Below are 17,989 nucleotides of genomic sequence, written 5' to 3' on the forward strand. Positions count from 1 at the left end.
TCAATTCTCAACTTATCCCTCCATACAGTGTCTGTTTTATTACTTAAGATGTGTTTATTTATAATTTTCCACAATATTTTTGTACATTACTTTCCCATCTATTGAACAAAAGTCTATTTGCTCAGTATCTCTCAAGTTTAGTAGAGGACTGGCATGGCAAGGTTTGTCTAATACAGGTACAATTCCAATATCTGGAAACAGATATCTACTTTCAGGGATTAAAGTCCCTGCACCAAACTCTTCTAAATGTGCTTTCACTTCAAAGGTTAAAATCACAGCTAGCTTATAAAGAAACATCCTGCCAAAGTGTAATGATCTAATTCCCAAGAGGGAAGCATTTTTTCAGTATTTTGTAGATTATATCCTGATTCATTTATTATCTGTCTAAGCTTAAATAGTTTTTTTTAGCACACAATACAGTGCATCCGGAAAGTATTCACAGTGCTTCACTTTTTCCACATTCTGTTATGTTACAGCCTTATTCCAAAATTGATTAAATTCATTATTTTCCTCAAAATTCTACAAACAATATCCCATAATGACAACGTGAAAGAAGTTTATCTGAAATCTTTGCAAATTTATAAAAAATAAAAAACGAAAAAAATCACATGTACATAAGTATTCACAGCCTTTGCCATGACACTCAAAATTGAGCTCAGGTGCATCCTGTTTCCACTGATCATCCTTGAGATGTTTCTACAACTTGATTGGAGTCCACCTGTGGTAAATTCAGTTGATTGGACATTATTTGGAAAGGCACACACCTGTCTATATAAGGTCCCACAGTTAACAGTGCATGTCAGAGCACAAACCAAGCCATGAAGTCCAAGGAATTGTCTGTAGACCTCCGAGACAGGATTGTATCGAGGCACAGATCTGGGGAAGGGTACAGAAAAATTTCTGCAGCATTGAAGGTCCCAATGAGTACAGTGGCCTCCATCATCCATAAATGGAAGAAGTTTGGAACCACCAGGACTCTTCCTAGAGCTGGCCGCCTGGCCAAACTGAGCGATCGGGGGAGAAGGGCCTTAGTCAGGGAGGTGACCAAGAACCCGATGGTCACTTTGACAGAGCTCCAGCATTTCAACCATCTCTACAGCACTCCAACAATCAGGCCTGTATGGTAGAGTGGCCAGACGGAAGCCACTCCTCGGTAAAAGGCACATGACAGCCCACCTGGAGTTTGCCAAAAGGCACCTGAAGGACTCTCAGATCATGAGAAACAAAGATTGAACTCTTTGGCCTGAATGGCAAGCATCATGTCTGGAAGAAACCAGGCACCGCTCATCACCTGGCCAATACCATCACTACAGTGAAGCATGGTGGTGGCAGCATCATGCTGTGGGGATGTTTTTCAGCGGCAGGAACTGGGAGACTAGTCAGGATCAAGGGAAAGATGAATGCAGTAATGTACAGAGACATCCTTGATGAAAATCTGCTCCAGAGTGCTCTGGACCTCAGACTGGGGCGAAGGTTCATCTTCCAACAGGACAATGACCCTAAGCACACAGCCAAGATAACAAAGGAGTGGCTCCGGGACAACTCTGTCAATGTCCTTGAGTGGCCCAGCCAGAGGCCCAGACTTGAACCCGATTGAACATCTCTGGAGAGATCTGAAAATGGCTGTGCACTGACGCTCCCCATTCAACCTGATGGAGCTTGAGAGGTCCTGCAAAGAAGAATGGGAGAAACTGCCCAAAAATAGGTGTGCCAAGCTTGTAGCATCATACTCAAAAAGACTTGAGGCTGTAATTGGTGCCAAAGGTGCTTCAACAAAGTATTGAGCAAAGGCTGTGAATACTTATGTACATGTGATATTTTTTATTTTATTTTATTTATAAATTTGCAAAGATTTCATACAAACTACTTTTACGTTGTCAATATGGGGTATTGTTTGTAGAATTTTGAGGAAAATAATTAATTTAATCAATTTTAGAATAAGGCTGTAACATAACAAAATGTGGAAAAAGTGAAGCGCTGTGAATACTTTACGGATGCCCTGTAAATCTGCAAGGCCAGGAATGTCTTCTCCAGATACATCAAATATAGCTATAAACACAATTGGCTCTTTAAGCAGCCATTAAATAGAAATTGCTGGTTCCATCCACTTTTGTTTAAAGAAAAAATAAAACTTTAAATAAACTTTTATAAAAAGAATACCAGAAAAATCCAAACTCTTATGATCCATTAAAAACAAAGTTAGATCCAGTCCCATATCACCATTTTTATTTTATTTTTATATACTTTGTGCCAGTGGCTTCCACACAAGTGTATTTGATCCCACCAAAAGTTTCTGGATATACTGGAGACAAAATGTAGCTCCTCTACTGGCCAGATTTACCAAACCTTGCCCTCCCTCGTCTTTGGGCAGATAAAGAATACTTTGAGAAGTCCAGTGATATTTGTCCCAAAAACAAGTAGGGATGCACCGATCCAATACCTGGATCGGTACTGGCTCCGATACTGACGTTTTAGAGGGATCGGGTATCGGTCCAATGAGCCCTATCCAAATCCGATACTGTGTGTTAGTCATGTTCGTTACTGTCAAGCTCCAGAAATGACATAAAAGAACCATAAAAACACCATTATAGCAGTTAATATGACTCATTTGCATTTTATTGTGCATCTGCATTTTATTCAAAGCCACGTGTGATAGCTCTGTGAATCGCAAAAGGCTGTGTTTAAGTAAATATATAGTATGCACGAGCAGCGCCAGCACGCTAGAGAATGGCGCTGCTCTGTTGACACGCACAAATAAGCATGCAAACCGCTAACACTCGCAGCTATTTTTAGCCTTCACGCGTGTGCAATATTTGAGTGCTACTCACGAACAACATCTCAGATGTATGTAGATGCTCAATAGTTCGGTTCACTTATAATACGCATTTAGAACGGCACCGAAGGAGCATTTTACCAGAATTTGAATAAGAAGCGAATTAAACTACTGTGAACTTGCCTACAAACAGACACATACAGGACTTCCAGGAGAGTTCAGAATATTAAAATAAAAGCCAGATGGTTTAAAGTTAAAGATGCACAATTGAGATACAATACTATAATATATTATTCTTATCATTTGTTTATAAATAATAACTATATTTAAGTTGAATGGGTTCCAAAAAATAACTGTGTGAATGAAAAGTGAACTGATATCTTACAACTAAATTCAACAAAAAAAGAGATCTGAATCCTTTAAAGTCCAGATACAAGTTGAAAAATTTTTGCAAAAAAAGAATAAAAAATACGGCTTCTTTTCTACTGATGACTTATACTGGAATTACTGTTAATTTTGCTGCTACATTATCCAGTATACTAGTTAACAATAAAGGTTTTCTTAATAAGCTATACATTTATATTGAAATAATGTGTAGTTAGAGGTTTGTGTTTCTTTACATATTAAAGAGCACACCCAATTAGTTCCACACAATAATGTAAAGATATTCTAAACTGATTATGCAAAAAAAACAACACTGGTATCAGATCAGGATCGGTATCAGCTGACACTGAGATTTCCGATATTGGAATCGTATCGGAAGAGAAAAAGTGGTATCGGTGCATCCCTAAAAACAGTCCACCAATTCTTTCTGAATACTCAAGAGAAGTCCGGTTGGGGGGTCTAGACAAGCGAATCTATGCCAAAGAGAGGACGCCACAAGATTGTTAATTATAAGAATACGCCCTATAAGACATTTGAGGGAGTAACCATTTCCATTTTTCTAATGCCCTTTAGCTTTATCAATTAGTCTCCAATTTTTCTTTTTCCATTCTTCATTTCCCAGGTAAACTCCAAGATATTTTAATCCACCTCTTTTCTAGAACAGTCCTCCAGGGAGACTAGGAAGATCCTCATTCCAATTCCCCACCAATAAGGCTTCACTATTCCCCCAGTTAACCTTTGCAGAAGAAATATATCTAAAATCCTGTACAATTCTTTCCAACTTACTGACATAATTTTTCTAATTTATAAAAACAATTACATCATCAGCATAAGCGGAGAGATAAAAAGGATCATTACAACAGGTAAGACCAGACATGGCTCATCCCTGCCTAACTCCCCTCTGAACCTTAATTAAACCACCATTAATCTTAAATACGCTCTCATTGTTACAGTACATAGCCTTAACCTTTGATATAAAACCAGAATTCATTCTAAAAGCTTCCAGGGTATTCCACAAATATGAATGCTCAATTCTGTCAAACACTTTCTCTTGATCAAGAGCAATCATACTGGTGTTAATACTTAAAAGTTTTGAAGCATCCAAAACATCTCTAATTAAAGCAACATTGTCAAAAATAGATCTTAGGGAATGCAGTAGGACTGATCGAAATGTACTAATTGTCCCATCACATTAGCTAATCTAGAGGCCACAGCTTTAGACATAATTTTATATTCAGAACACAAAAGCAACACGGGGCGCCAATTAATAATATTTTGAAGATAACCCTTTTTGGGTAATATTGTAATGACTGCCCTTCTACAACTAAGTGGCAGGAGTCTGTTTTTCAGACTGTCATTAACAACTGTTAATAAATATACTCCAATGATAGGCCATAGAGTTTTGTAAAACTCAACAGGTAACCCATCAATTCCTGGGAATTTACCATTTTCCATTTTCATCAAGGCAGTATGAAGCTCTTGTAGAGAGAAAGTCTGTTCTAAATCCTTATTAGACTCTTCATCCACCTTTGGTAAGCCTTCAAAAAACTCATCAGCATCCGTGTGCCATTCTTTCAACTCACAAGCATAAAGATCAGAATAAAACTCTACAGCACATCTACCAATGTCAGCAGGCTCAGTGAGCTCTTGCCCTGTAGCTGAGTGTAAAGAGTGAATAATTCTGCTCTGGCCATTTTTCCATCCTAAACCAAAAAATAATTTAGAAGGATCATCCATTTGTGCAACAGTTTGAAAATGTGAGCGAATTAAAGCTCCTTGTGCTTTGACACCCAAAAGATCTGGCAGCATTACCTTTTTTCTTTTAAAACATCAATGTGTTTCTTATTTTTGTGGAAACAATTTGGTCTTGTAAATCCACTAATTCAGTCCCTAAAGTTTTCATTGACTGGGCTATATCTCTAGTAATATCCAGAGTGTATTTTTGACAAAACATTTTAATTAACACTTTCCCACAATCCCACCACTACTGTAATGAACTATAAAAATATTTTTGTTGTTTATAATTATCCCAAAAGAAAGTAAAAGAATCTATAAATTATTATCATTTAACAATGAAGTGTTAAAAATCAAATAGGCACTTTTAGACTTTACAGAATTAACACTTGTACTAACCAGAACTGATCAGAGAAACTCACCAGAATAATTCTGCAAAACTTGAAAAGATTGCGTTGATACTGAAACCCATAAAATCTATCAAGTCATGCCAAGGAGATGGAGTTATTCCTATGCTTCTCCATATATCACATAAATCATACGTTTTAATTAATTGTAAAAGGGAACTTTGAGAAGCAGCTCTAAATGATTCCTATCCAACTTATCATTACAGGTACAATTAAATCCTCCACCTAAAAACAACAACTCTTCAGACTTTAAATCTTTTAAAGTAGTATTAATTTTGTTTGAAAATTAAAATCTTTCTACTCCCTTAGTAGGTGCATAAATATTTAGAAACACAATTGTAGTTTTCTCAAATTTAGCTTTGATCTTTAAAAAACACCCTTCAACTACTTCTACCTCATATAATAAAGGCAAAGAATTCTTAGAGAATAAAACAGCAACACCACCACTAATGGAAGACTTATGACTTAAAACAATCTGTCCATGCCATTCTCTCTTTCAGTCTACCTCATTTTTAACATCACTGTTTGTCGTGCACACTGGTGCTCAAACAGAACAGAACAGAACAGAACATGCAGCGATTGTGCGAGTGATGTAACAGTGCCACTAAATCTGGCCAATTTGTTAATTTGGTCTGTAGAGGTATACTTTTGACCAAATAAACATGAATTGTCGACCTCTTTCTACCATTCCCTCAGTGAAATCTGCTGGTGGTTAAATTTGTACCTCGGCCATTGATATTAATAATGCCTTTAAAGAGTTCTATCTTGATCTCTATAGTTCCATGTCTTCGTCTACTGATGAAGATATTAGAAACTTTGTGGAACCATTAGATCTTCCTAAACTGACTACTGAGCAAAAAAACTCTCTTGATTCTGAGATAACCTTGGAGGAGCTTGACGAGGTAATTAAGTCCCTACCTACTGGCAAGGCTCCGGGGCCAGATGGTTTTGCCGCAGAATTTTTTAGATCCTATGCTACAGAACTGGCTCCAATTTTGTTAGAAGTTTATACTGAATCATTTAAGAATGGAAAGCTTCCTCCAGCCATTACACAAGCCCGGATCAGTCTGATTCTTAAAAAGGACAAAGATCCAAGTGAGTGTAAGAGTTACCGTCCAATTTCCCTGATCCAGCTAGATGTAAAAATGTTGTCAAAAATGTTGGCTAACTGATTAATTAAAGTTATGACATCTCTTATACATATAGATCAGGTGGGGTTTATTCAGGGCCGCAGCTCTTCTGATAACATTAGGCATCTCATCAATATCATGTGGTCAGTAGTGAATGATCAGTCTCCGGTCGATGCCATTTCACTTGACGCCAAAAAGGCATTTGATATGGTAAAATGGGATTATCTTTTTAAGATTTTGGAAATGTATGGGTTCGGGAGTACATTTATTGGTTGGATTAAGTTACTTTATAGACACCCTGTAGCAGCAGTACAAACAAATGGATTAATTTCAGATTATTTTACTCTGAAAAGGGGCACTCGGCAGGGTTGCCCTCTTTCCCCATTACTGTTCTGTCTTGCCCTGGAACCATTAGCAGCTGCGATAAGAAAGGAGGAAGATTTTCCAGGGGTGGTTGCGGGAGGTGTGGCACATAAGCTTCTATTTACACAGATGATATTTTATTATTTGTCTCTGAACCTACTAGATCTATGCCTTGACTCCACAGAATTATGAATTCCTTTTCCAAGTTCTCAGGATACAAAGTCAATTGGTCTAAATCCGAAGCTTTGGCTCTGACAGCGTACTGCCCAGTAACGGCTTTCCAGCCGGGTGCCTTCCAGTGGCCCAAACAGGGCATTAAGTATTTGGGGATTTTATTCCCAGCAAATTTGTGTGATATAGTTAGAGTTAATTTTGACCCTTTAATAAAAAGTTTTTCAAGCGATGTGGACAGGTGGGCTTCATTACATTTATCTATGATTGGGAAGGTTAATATTATTAAAATGAATTGTATTCCAAAATTCAACTACCTGCTACAGTCTCTCCCTATAGATGTCACCCCTCTCTTATTTCAAACAATTTGATAGCATAGCGAAGTCCTTCATTTGGAATGGTAAACGTCCCAGATTGCATTTTAATAAGTTACATAGACCGATAGACAAAGGTGGGCTAGGCCTACCCAAGATTTTGTTTTATTACTATGTGTTCAGTCTCAGACATTTGGCTCATTGGTCACTTCCACCTGAGAGAGCCCCTCCCTGGTTTGTTATTGAACAGGCAGTTCTTGCTCCTATTTTGCCATTACAAAGCCTCTCTATCAAACTAATCGGAAAAGTTAAGTTACACCCCGTTATTTCGCATTTATACTCGGTATGGACTAAAGTGTCTAGATTGTTTAAATCGGACACTTATTTAAATGTTGCCTCAAGCATATGGCAGAACCCAAGATTGTGTATTGGCAAGTCCCCTTTCTGTTGGCCAGAGTGGATTGTGAGGGGGGTTGCTACACTCGGTGACCTATATGAAAGTGGAGTGTTGAGATGGTTTGAAAACTTCGTCCAACATTTCAGGATCCCCAGATCTCAGTCTTATAGGTATTTACAACTGCGCCACCTGCTTTGTACTATTTTTGGGAGTAGCACACACCCCCCTAAGGAGGCAGATGCTTTGGGAGAGGTGATTGCGGCTTTTGGAAAAGGTCATGAGGCATCAGTGTACTACTCCGTGTTAATTCAGAGTCTGGGGGATGGAGCCTTAACTTCTCTCATGAGAGTATCGGAGAAAGATTTCAACTTAGCATTGGAGGAAGGAGTGTGGGCTAAGATTCTTAAAAATGTTAAGTCTGCATCTAGAGATGCAAGGGTGCATCTTATACAATTCAAAATTATGCATAGATTTTATTGGACCCCCTCTAGACTGTATAGGCTTGGTCTTAAAGACACACCCACCTGCTGGAGATGCCAATTGGAGGATGGAGAAATGGCCCATTTTTTTGTTGGTGTGTCGAGATACAGAAATTCTGGTCGAAGGTTCAGAATTTTGTGTGTGACGTGGTGTGCACTCGGGTTTCGTTTTGCCCCAGATTTTGTGTTCTGGGCGATGGGGCGGTCATCGATGTGGGGGATGGCCATATAGAGAACTGGGTTCTGACCTGTGTGATGATCGCCAGGCAGGTTATTTTGAGGGGTTGGAGGTCAGCTTGTGCGCCCCCATATCCGGAGTGGTGCACAGAGGTGGGTTGGGTGGCAGCTTATGAGGAGGTGTCATCGGGAAGATGGGGTGGCTTGGATATGTTTATCCGGAAATGGGGCAGGTATTTGGAGTTTTTGGAGGGCTCTCGGGTGGGGTGTGGAGAGAGTAGTGTAATATAGTTAGTATGATTATTATGTGTGTGTATGTATGTATGTGTATATGTATATATATGTGTATGTATATATATATATATATATATATGTGTGTGTGTGTGTGTGTGTATATATAAATATATATATATATATATATATATATATATATATATATATATATATATATTTTTTTTTTTTTATAAATATGTATGTGTGTCTGTTTGATTTTTATTTCTATATATTTCTATATATTTACTTACGTTTGACCACAGGGTTGTTTTTTGGGGGGCGGGGTTGGGGAGTGGGAGGGGGGTTGTGGGGTTTAAATGTTGATATATATATATATATATATATATATATATATATATATATATATATATATATGTGTGTGTGTCTGGCATTTTCTTGTTATCATATGATTTAATAAAAAATGTTAATTACAAAAAAACAACAACAAAAAAAAAAAACACTGTGTGTCTCTTGTCACAATTTTCCTGAGAAAATAGACCTCTACATCCTGAAATACCCCATCTTTCCTTAGATATCTCGCATCATTTACCAACTGTTTACGATCAGGAAAATCATCCTCTACTTATACTCCTTTCATTCCTTTAGTCTCCTGCAGAAACCTGCTAATTTATTCAGCCTTATACAGACAGACTGAGCTTTCAGTTTGTGAAAATGTGGATACATTTGAACATTGTGACATTGTTTTTGTTTTTTGTTTTTTTTTCTCCTCTTTTCTCCCCAATTTGGAATGCCAAATTCCCAATGCACTCTAAGTCCTCGTGATGGTGTAGTGGACTCGCCTCAATCTGGGTGGCGAAGGACGAATCTCAGTTGCCTCCATGTCTGAGACGTCAATCCACACATCTTATCACGTGGCTTGTTGAGTGCGTTACCGCGGAGACATAGCACGTGTGGAGGCTTCACGCTACTCTTCGCATCCACGCACAACTCACCACGCGCCCCACCGAGAGTGAGAACCATTTACCATAAACCATTTACATAAACCATTATAGCAACCACAAGGAGGTTATCCCATGTGACTCTACCCTCCCTAGCAACTGGGCCAATTTGGTTGCTTAGGAGACCTGGCTGGAGTCACTCAGCATGCCCTGGATTCGAACTCGTGACTCCAGAGGTGGTAGTCAGCGTCTAGAGTCTCAGCGAATAGAGGAATATTCATCACTATCTGAAACAAATTTTTCAGTATCACAATCACTTTTTCTAACTTGCTTAAAAGCCTTGCCACAACTTTTTCTTTCTCTTAACTGGTATCTTGAAAACAGATTCTGTTTCCATCTTAAACTCATCATCATCATCATTGTTTTTTCTCAAAACCTCAACTTCTGTCACTGTACGATCACTCTGATTTTCTTTAACATGTTCATCAGGTTCAGAGAGCACAACAAACTTTGCTCAATTACGGCTCTAACGTTTCTTCTGCTACAGCTGGCTTATCGGTGCTGGTTTTAGTGGCATCCAGGCCTTCCTCATCAGCTTCAATCGCTAATGTGCCAGCAGCGCACCCCTCATTAACAGTGATTTCAGCCGGAGGTGGAGCGGATTTAGCTTGTTCCAAATTTGATCCTGCACCGTCTGTTTTATTAGGACAAGCGCGAACAAGATGCCCAATTTTACCACAGCTAAAGCATTTAATTGTCGTATCAGAAGTAGCAAAGATAGTGTAATCAAACCCATCGATTTTGAATTTAAAAACCAAGTAAAGTTCTCTGTTCCATTCTTCAGAACCACAAACACTTGTCTTCTGAAAGAAACCAAATGTTTTACAAGTAGTGATTTACACCCCAGAGGGATTTTTTGATGTTGGAAACTAGTTTATCGTACCGCGACAGTTCTTGAGCAAGGACCTCATCTTTAACAAAAAGAGGAACGTAAGACAGTATGATTTTCTTGGAAGGGCTACTCAGAGGAAAAACAAGTACGAGTGAGTCATTAAGAACGACACCACTTTGTACCACATCATTTGCCTTTTCAACAGAAGTCAGAAAAGGCACAACAGCATTATCCATGCGTGAGGCTGAGACTATATTACTATGTCCGATAATCTCTACTTCTGCTAAACAGCACTCCTCTACCCTGACTCTGGATTCTATTTTTACTTCATGATGCCGTGTTAAATTCAGATTAGTCATGCTTCCCAGCGAAACGCTGGTAGCAGACTTAAACTTTAATTTCAATAAAAATGTAATAACTTCAAAACACATAATAAGTACATACAAAAAGTTAGAAAAAGTTTGAGCACTTGTACAAGCCACAGACAGCTACCACTCGCACTCACACTCACCACGCACTGCCCATTCCCAGCAGTCACTCTGAGAAAGAGAGAGAGAGAGAGAGAGAGAGAGAGAGAGACTACTGTCATGCAGGTAACAGATGTTATTAAATAGAGAAAAATTTTTTATATGACTCAAGTTTAGACATGGTATTATTTAAAAAACAAGAACAAGTTAAATTCAGAGATTAAATTAACTGACAATTTCCCATTACTAACTGAATATTTAAAACACTGGCAGATACTTCAAAATGCTTTTGACTGATAAAAAATAGAGTATACTCTCCTGTATTTCCCTACTTTAGAAACAATGGGTCTATTTCACTAATAATAAATGTGTTGCGTAAAAATAAAAGTTGCGTATTTATGTGTGCAGATAAATATATTCTTTGTTTTAATGTTGATGAACCCAGAGTATTATAAATGAAAGAGTTTGTGCTCATAGTTAGTAATTAGCAATTAGCAGTTAGTAGTTTATCAATTTTTCATTTTAATGCAGAATCTATTCTCTAAAACCATGGTACTCAACAGGCGGCCCACGGGCCGCATCCGGCCCGCAAACCATCTTTTTGTGGCCTGCATGATGTTGTCATCACATAAAATTATTAAATGTGTATGAATTTTGAGGTGTCAATTTTCTAGAGCTTTTACAGTAATTCTCAGTATTGATAAACTTCTGAACCGTTATAGAGGAAAAGAAACGGCAAAGGGATAAAAATAATGAATTAAACTACAAATCCGCAAATATAAATCTGATTATAAACCACTTTATATTACAGGAGTGCGGGGTCAATTTGCACACACGTGTTGGTTAGTTTGTGCGCACTCTCAGTCTCTTTAAACATGCACGTGCTAAGTCTCTCTTCCACACCTGCTCGTCACTATCATAGTGCGAATCAACTGAGTGTCTGGTGACAAACGAACTCAAAGATATATGAACAGTAATAACAGGGAAACAGTAATAACAGGGAAAAGGGTAATCCTGCAATAACGGAGTTGAGACATCTCCCAAATGCTTAATTTTTAGTGATTTTACCTAAAATAACTCTGAAAAGAGGGTAATAGATAATGATGTCTCATCGAAGAGCTTTTGGAGCTAGTATTGGATATAAATGTCTTGAGGGCAGTGTGTGTGTGTGTGTGTTCACTCGGTGGCCAGTGTGTTATGACAATCTTTGACAGTGACAACAGAACAGATTATCTTTCTATAATGTATATGGCAAAAAAAAAAAAATATTGTACATTTTAATTATACATTTTCAATTTTTTAGAGTGCCGTATTTCACAGAAAAAAACAAAAAACATATTGGCCTATATACTGTATGATCATTAGCCTATAATTCTATGTGGAGTGGGACTTGGTCATGTGTCTGTCACTGGGGAGGGAGGAAGCGGTAAGGGCCATCACCTGGTGATTGTTAACACTAAACACCTGTGTCTCATTACAGTGACGACGGAGATGGGCTTGAAAAGGCTGCTGAGAACACAGGAGAGACAGAGAGAGTCAGGGACATAGAGACCTGAAATTGCGAGTGGAAAAGCAATACAATGTCATGAAGTCAAAGTGAATACTCTGTCGTGAAGTCAAAGTGAATACTCTGTCGTGAAGTCAAAATAAATACTCTGTCGTGAAGTCAAAGTGAATACTCTTGTCGTGAAGTCAAAGTGAATACTCTGTTGTGAAGCTGAAAGGTCATTAAAAGTTGATTTACCTGGACTGCAACCCTGACTCCTGCTCCCTTATTACTGGAACCTCTACATACTAGTATATCAGTGTTTTTATTTTTTAAAGAACCACTCTTTTACAAGAATTTTGCTATATATCTATTTATAATTTTTTTATTTACTTGTTTTAATTACATGTGTCCATGCTCACCTCATTAATATAAAAAAGTAAGTAAAACATGTTTTAATAAGAAAAAGCCCTCAAGGCTAAATGAATTCTGCTTTCCAGCAACCCGGCTTTCCAAATTTGAGTACCCATGCTCTAAAATAAGTCAAACTTATTGTAAAGTCACTTGTAATTCCATTTCTAATAATAACATGTAAAGAAACATTTTAGTGCTTTAAGTCTTTGATTTTTGCACATGTTTGGTTTCAGTTGGTTCTAAATTTGATCATAAATTTGATCATCGGGCCATCAACGCACCACTCGACGCCAGTGTCAAGCACTGTAGAGAACATCTTATTTTAATTTTAACGCTGGCTTTGCCATCATGTGAATTGGTTAATCATTGGCTGCCGCTTCAAAAGGTCAGCAGCAACGGGGTCAAATTGAATTGCTTTAAAGAAAAGTTGCTGGATTTTATCTATATTTTTTGTGCAGCCGGAGGTTTTTTGGGATGCACAGCTCGAGTAAGTGTTCTTTATTCTTTATTCTTAGTGTATTGTTATTCAAAACATTGATATATTATCTTTTACTCACTTGTTTCTCATTCATCTGAATTGGACTTGCACATTGGCTCCAGCCTCATCGTAAGCAAAGACCGTGATGTGCTGTGTGCATTTGTGGGCTGTTTATGGATTAATGTTATCAGTTAGATCATCGTTCGGTTCTCAAGTCACAGGAATAGCTGGCCGGTATTGAGATTACATCTCAAGTTTCCCTGGTAAGCGGATCTTACATGAGCAGCAAAGTGGAAATGTGTATGTGTGGCTGTAAACTAAAGCCTATTGTCTATTTTTAAAAATGGGACGAGTGATTCGACATGTCCAGGCACATTCTCACAGTAAAGGATGCTAATAGGCAGCATATCAATTAGATGCTAATAGATATGCTTTTTCACAGAGCACATATTTGTAATGCAACCACTAGTTCAAACATTTAAAGATAATATCAAATTAGGTTAGAAATAGCCTAATTTTAGGCTTTTTTGTTTTTGTTAGTTTTTTTGTATGTAGCTCATAGTAATGAACTGTGAATTCTTATTTTAGAACAACATGTGTATCTATTTCTACATTTGTTAATTTGTCTAGATGTCAATACATAAATCTGAAGGGAATTATAAAGCATTGGAAATGTTTATTTTGCACACTCAGCAAACCACAAATCTTCATGCAGTGAGCATTACAAGCCAAAAGAGAGCATAAGTCATTTCTCCACTCCCACAAAATGCAGCGTTTGGCAGTCTCAGAGTGCTTCCTGTTTAAAGCTACAGCCCAGAACTGCTGAAGCAGCCCTAGGAATGAGCTCCATATTTATTACCGAAGGCTCAGCTTGAGAACACATCGTTGGAGAGAAAGACTGCTGCGTGTCACGACACAGAGCGCTGTTATTGTTCTCAGTTTTTTGCACAACCTAAAGCAGCCTGTCATCTACACCAAATCAGATCACAGCTTCAGCAGTATAAAAGGGAGAATACACTGACAACATGAATGTTTTAGGACTAAAATAGCAGAAACTGCAGAAAATGCTAAATAACTCGCTACTTTGAACTCCAGAAATCTATTTTAACTAGATGAATGTTCAAATATAAAAATAATTACACCTTTGAATCCAACCATTTTCAGGCCTCTAAATGTAACCATGCAGCAGGCCAATAATACAATTAATAATCTGACTGATAGTTTAATCTGAATGAGGTAAACACTTCAATTGGGGAAAACAATTATCTGATTAAGATTTATCTGAATATTTTATTTTTTTTTTATCCAATTGAGAGAGGTGGTGCAGATCTTAAATAATGTGTTAAACAGGAGTATAATTACCATTTAAACCTTTGAATCCAACAACTGTAAAAAAAATAAAAATAAATAAAAATAAGTAAAAAAAGGCAACACTGTTTATTTGTTTAACTGCATTCAGGACAGCTCTCTCCCACCAATCTCTGCTTTATACTAGAGATGTTAGAGATGTCTAGTTATTAGAGGAGGGATATGGTGCTAATGTGTTTGTTTGGGACACTGCTTCCAATTCTCACTTATTGTTAGGTAAAATTTGCAAAATGAGAAAACTTTCAAGGCATATATTTTTTTAGGCATATGTTTGAAATGCAAACATGGCAAATATTAACTGGGGTGCCATGGTAAGTTTCATACATTGTACATTAAATTTAACAATAATTTAAAGTAAAAAGTACATGTACTCCCTTGTTAAACATAATATAAATTTTGACCGTTAATTATACGGTAAAATAATACTTTTACATGACAAAGGTCATTTTTACTAGTGGTCAACCGATATATCGCCAAGGCCGATAAATTGGCAGATATTCTGACTTTTTTAATTATCGGCATCGGACGTTACATTTTCCTGTTTGGCCGATTTGTTTCTTGAGGGCGCCAAGAATCACCTGCTTGCATGTCACGGATCATTTTGTTGTTATGTGCCATCGTGTTACTACAATATTAGACCGGTGAGCAACACAGTCTCATTTAAACGGTTCGCATATCAGAGCTGCGACAGACACATTTGAGCTCATAATGTTCAAGTGCTCGCCTGTTTCACTCTCCCTGTAAAGTTCCCTGTAACTTTTAACTGTCTTGTCTAATGATATTATCAATAAAATGAATATCATAGACCATCTATATACCGTTTGCAAATATGCAGATATCTCATTTAAACAGATGTAATTCACGAACCTCACAAAAATCCAGCGTTTTCTTCCCGTTGAGCGCTCATCTAATATCTTCCCCTGATGCATGTATTCTATCAGCTAGAATCAGAACTTCAGGATCAGGACCAAAAGTTCCTCTGATCCACAAATCATGACGGTCAATCCATGACAATCCAAGCAGGTGATCCATCATAAGCTGTCAGGAGATTGCTGCACGCGCCGGATCCTCATGAGCGGGTGAGTGCAACTTTTAAAAGTGCTTCACATGCACACTATTAGTAAATGTTTTATTCACTAAGCACTGTATGTACAGTTGGTTTGATTCTGTATTTTTGGAGAAAATGCGATTGCTGACATGGACATGCCATCCATGGTTGCTGGACTACTGTGTGTACTGTTATTTCCTTTTTCCTAATATATTAACAATTTCTTCATGCGCAAATAAATTACTAAAATTTGATGACTAAACAGAAATCAGAAGAAAGTGCTATCTACCATTTCATATACAATATTATTTTTTTTAGATTCTTCTTTACAAAGTTCAAATTTTGTGTGAAACTGAGTAAATATTGTGCTAAATAAGAGTTTATCATTTTTTAGCAATTTTAAATTTATGTTATTTACTATATTAAATTGTGTGATATATCAGCATTGTATCGGGCTATCGGCCACCCTGCTCTCTGGATATCGGCACTGGCCATTAAAAAACCCATATTGGTCGACCATTAATTTGTACAACATTTTACCGTAAAATTACATGTATTGTCTTTTTTAATATATTATCATTTTTACCGTATATTCCTGTTAACCAATTAACTTTTTTTTACTGTAGCATTTATACAGTCTTTTACCATTAAAATAACAGAAATGTTTTACAGTGTGTAATAAACAGGGATACACAGAGATCATATGCAAGTTAAAGGCTGTGGGACCATTATGCTTTAAATTCAAAGAATATTATCTGTACAGCAAACACACACACACACACACAATATTAACCACAGAACCAACCCGATCTCATGAAAATTCATAGATAATTTATGAGTTGGCTATTTCGTATGGTCTCGCACAATGTTGTTCGCAAAAACTCATACGAATTCATCACGTGCAAATTCCCGGATGTCTAATGCGGAAGTAAGCACGAGCTCCACGCATGTGGCGTTAAGGACATACTTATTAATATTATGCCCTTACCAAATCCCCTTATCTAAACTTAACAAATCAGTAGAGTGTGTAAACATGATAGGAAGCTGTTCTGTGACAGAAGCAATTGTTGCGTATTAGATGGAAACGATGTCCAGCGACGTCAGTGGTTGCAGTGAAAGTCGTAGGAATTCAAACGAGTGCAGTCGCACGATATCATACGAATTAGGCAAATTTAGAAAAGTCATATGAATCCTGACGACTTCGCCGTGAATGTGTGTTGACGGAACACAGTCTTGAGCTGACAGCTCTTCAAATGATAATGAGGCCGATAAACAGTTGGCCACCGTATGGCAGCTCTAAGTACATCCATAATACTCTCCTGTATCTGAAACCCTTTCACTGAAATAACAGCCTGCTCATCCACCAGTTACATTCACTTACTCTCATGCGTCAGGAATGATGAACTGCCTAATAAATAATTCCTTAATGCAATGGATGATAGCCCTCCAGATTCTGCCATCATAAAGGAAATTGTGAGGTAAAAAAAAAAAAAAGACCTGAAATGCAACTTGGCAGCACACTTCTCCCACATGCTCACTATCTTGCTGCCTCCTTGACAGTGCCATAACCCTCAGCAGTTTGTAAAAATAGCTGAAATCTCTCCAGCACTGTGTAAGCCCCTCACATGAGAGAACTAGCAGCTTCAGAAGACCCCCTGCTAGTCGAAAAAGAGCGAGAGAGCCTAGAGAGTCCACTGGGGTCTGTTCCTGCATGGTGCAGTAAAGAGTTTTATCATGTCTTATATACAACTAGTCTCAAATCTGTCTCCTGCATGCTGCCAGTGTAAGAACATAAGGCTTTGAATATCATGGAATACAACAAGTTCCTTCAAACAGGTTATATACCAATTTCACAGAATTATAGCATGCTTAAAAATGGCCATTAGGCAGTAATATGTTCCATGTATTCATAATGAAGGGACATAGAAAACACTTATGTCAACATATACACCTCAGCACTTATAAAAGAAGAATGATTCAACCATGAGTCAGTATTAGACTTGATTCAAATGAGGGCATTCCCTGTGCTGAGGGAACTTATGACCACAAGTCTTCACCAAGAACACACATTCAAAGGAGATATGAGCTCATAAACTATGTACGTTGTAAATATCTAAGTAATAACTCACAATTCAAAGGCATGTCCACGTCGCTGACTGTATTTTGTTTGAGGATACTGTATTTTATTTGGACTCGTTGGCCTCAAGCGTTTTCTCTGCGGCTAGAGGTGCGCTGCCATTTAATGCACAGAGGATCCGCGCGCAGTTATTTGTTTATTTATTTATTTGCGCGCGATAGCATCGGCTTGTACGTTGTTTTTGCCAAGCAACACATG

General features: G+C 37.7%; 1 protein-coding gene across 1 annotated transcript in view; it reads right to left on the reverse strand.

The window, feature by feature from the left end:
- Nucleotides 1-17,989, reverse strand: part of LOC127415380 (IQ motif and SEC7 domain-containing protein 1) — an 81,696-nt gene that overhangs the window by 63,366 nt on the left and 341 nt on the right. The window lies entirely within an intron of this gene.

This window comes from Myxocyprinus asiaticus, chromosome 24 (assembly GCF_019703515.2).
Source record: "Myxocyprinus asiaticus isolate MX2 ecotype Aquarium Trade chromosome 24, UBuf_Myxa_2, whole genome shotgun sequence".
NCBI classification, from domain to species: Eukaryota; Metazoa; Chordata; class Actinopteri; order Cypriniformes; family Catostomidae; genus Myxocyprinus; species Myxocyprinus asiaticus.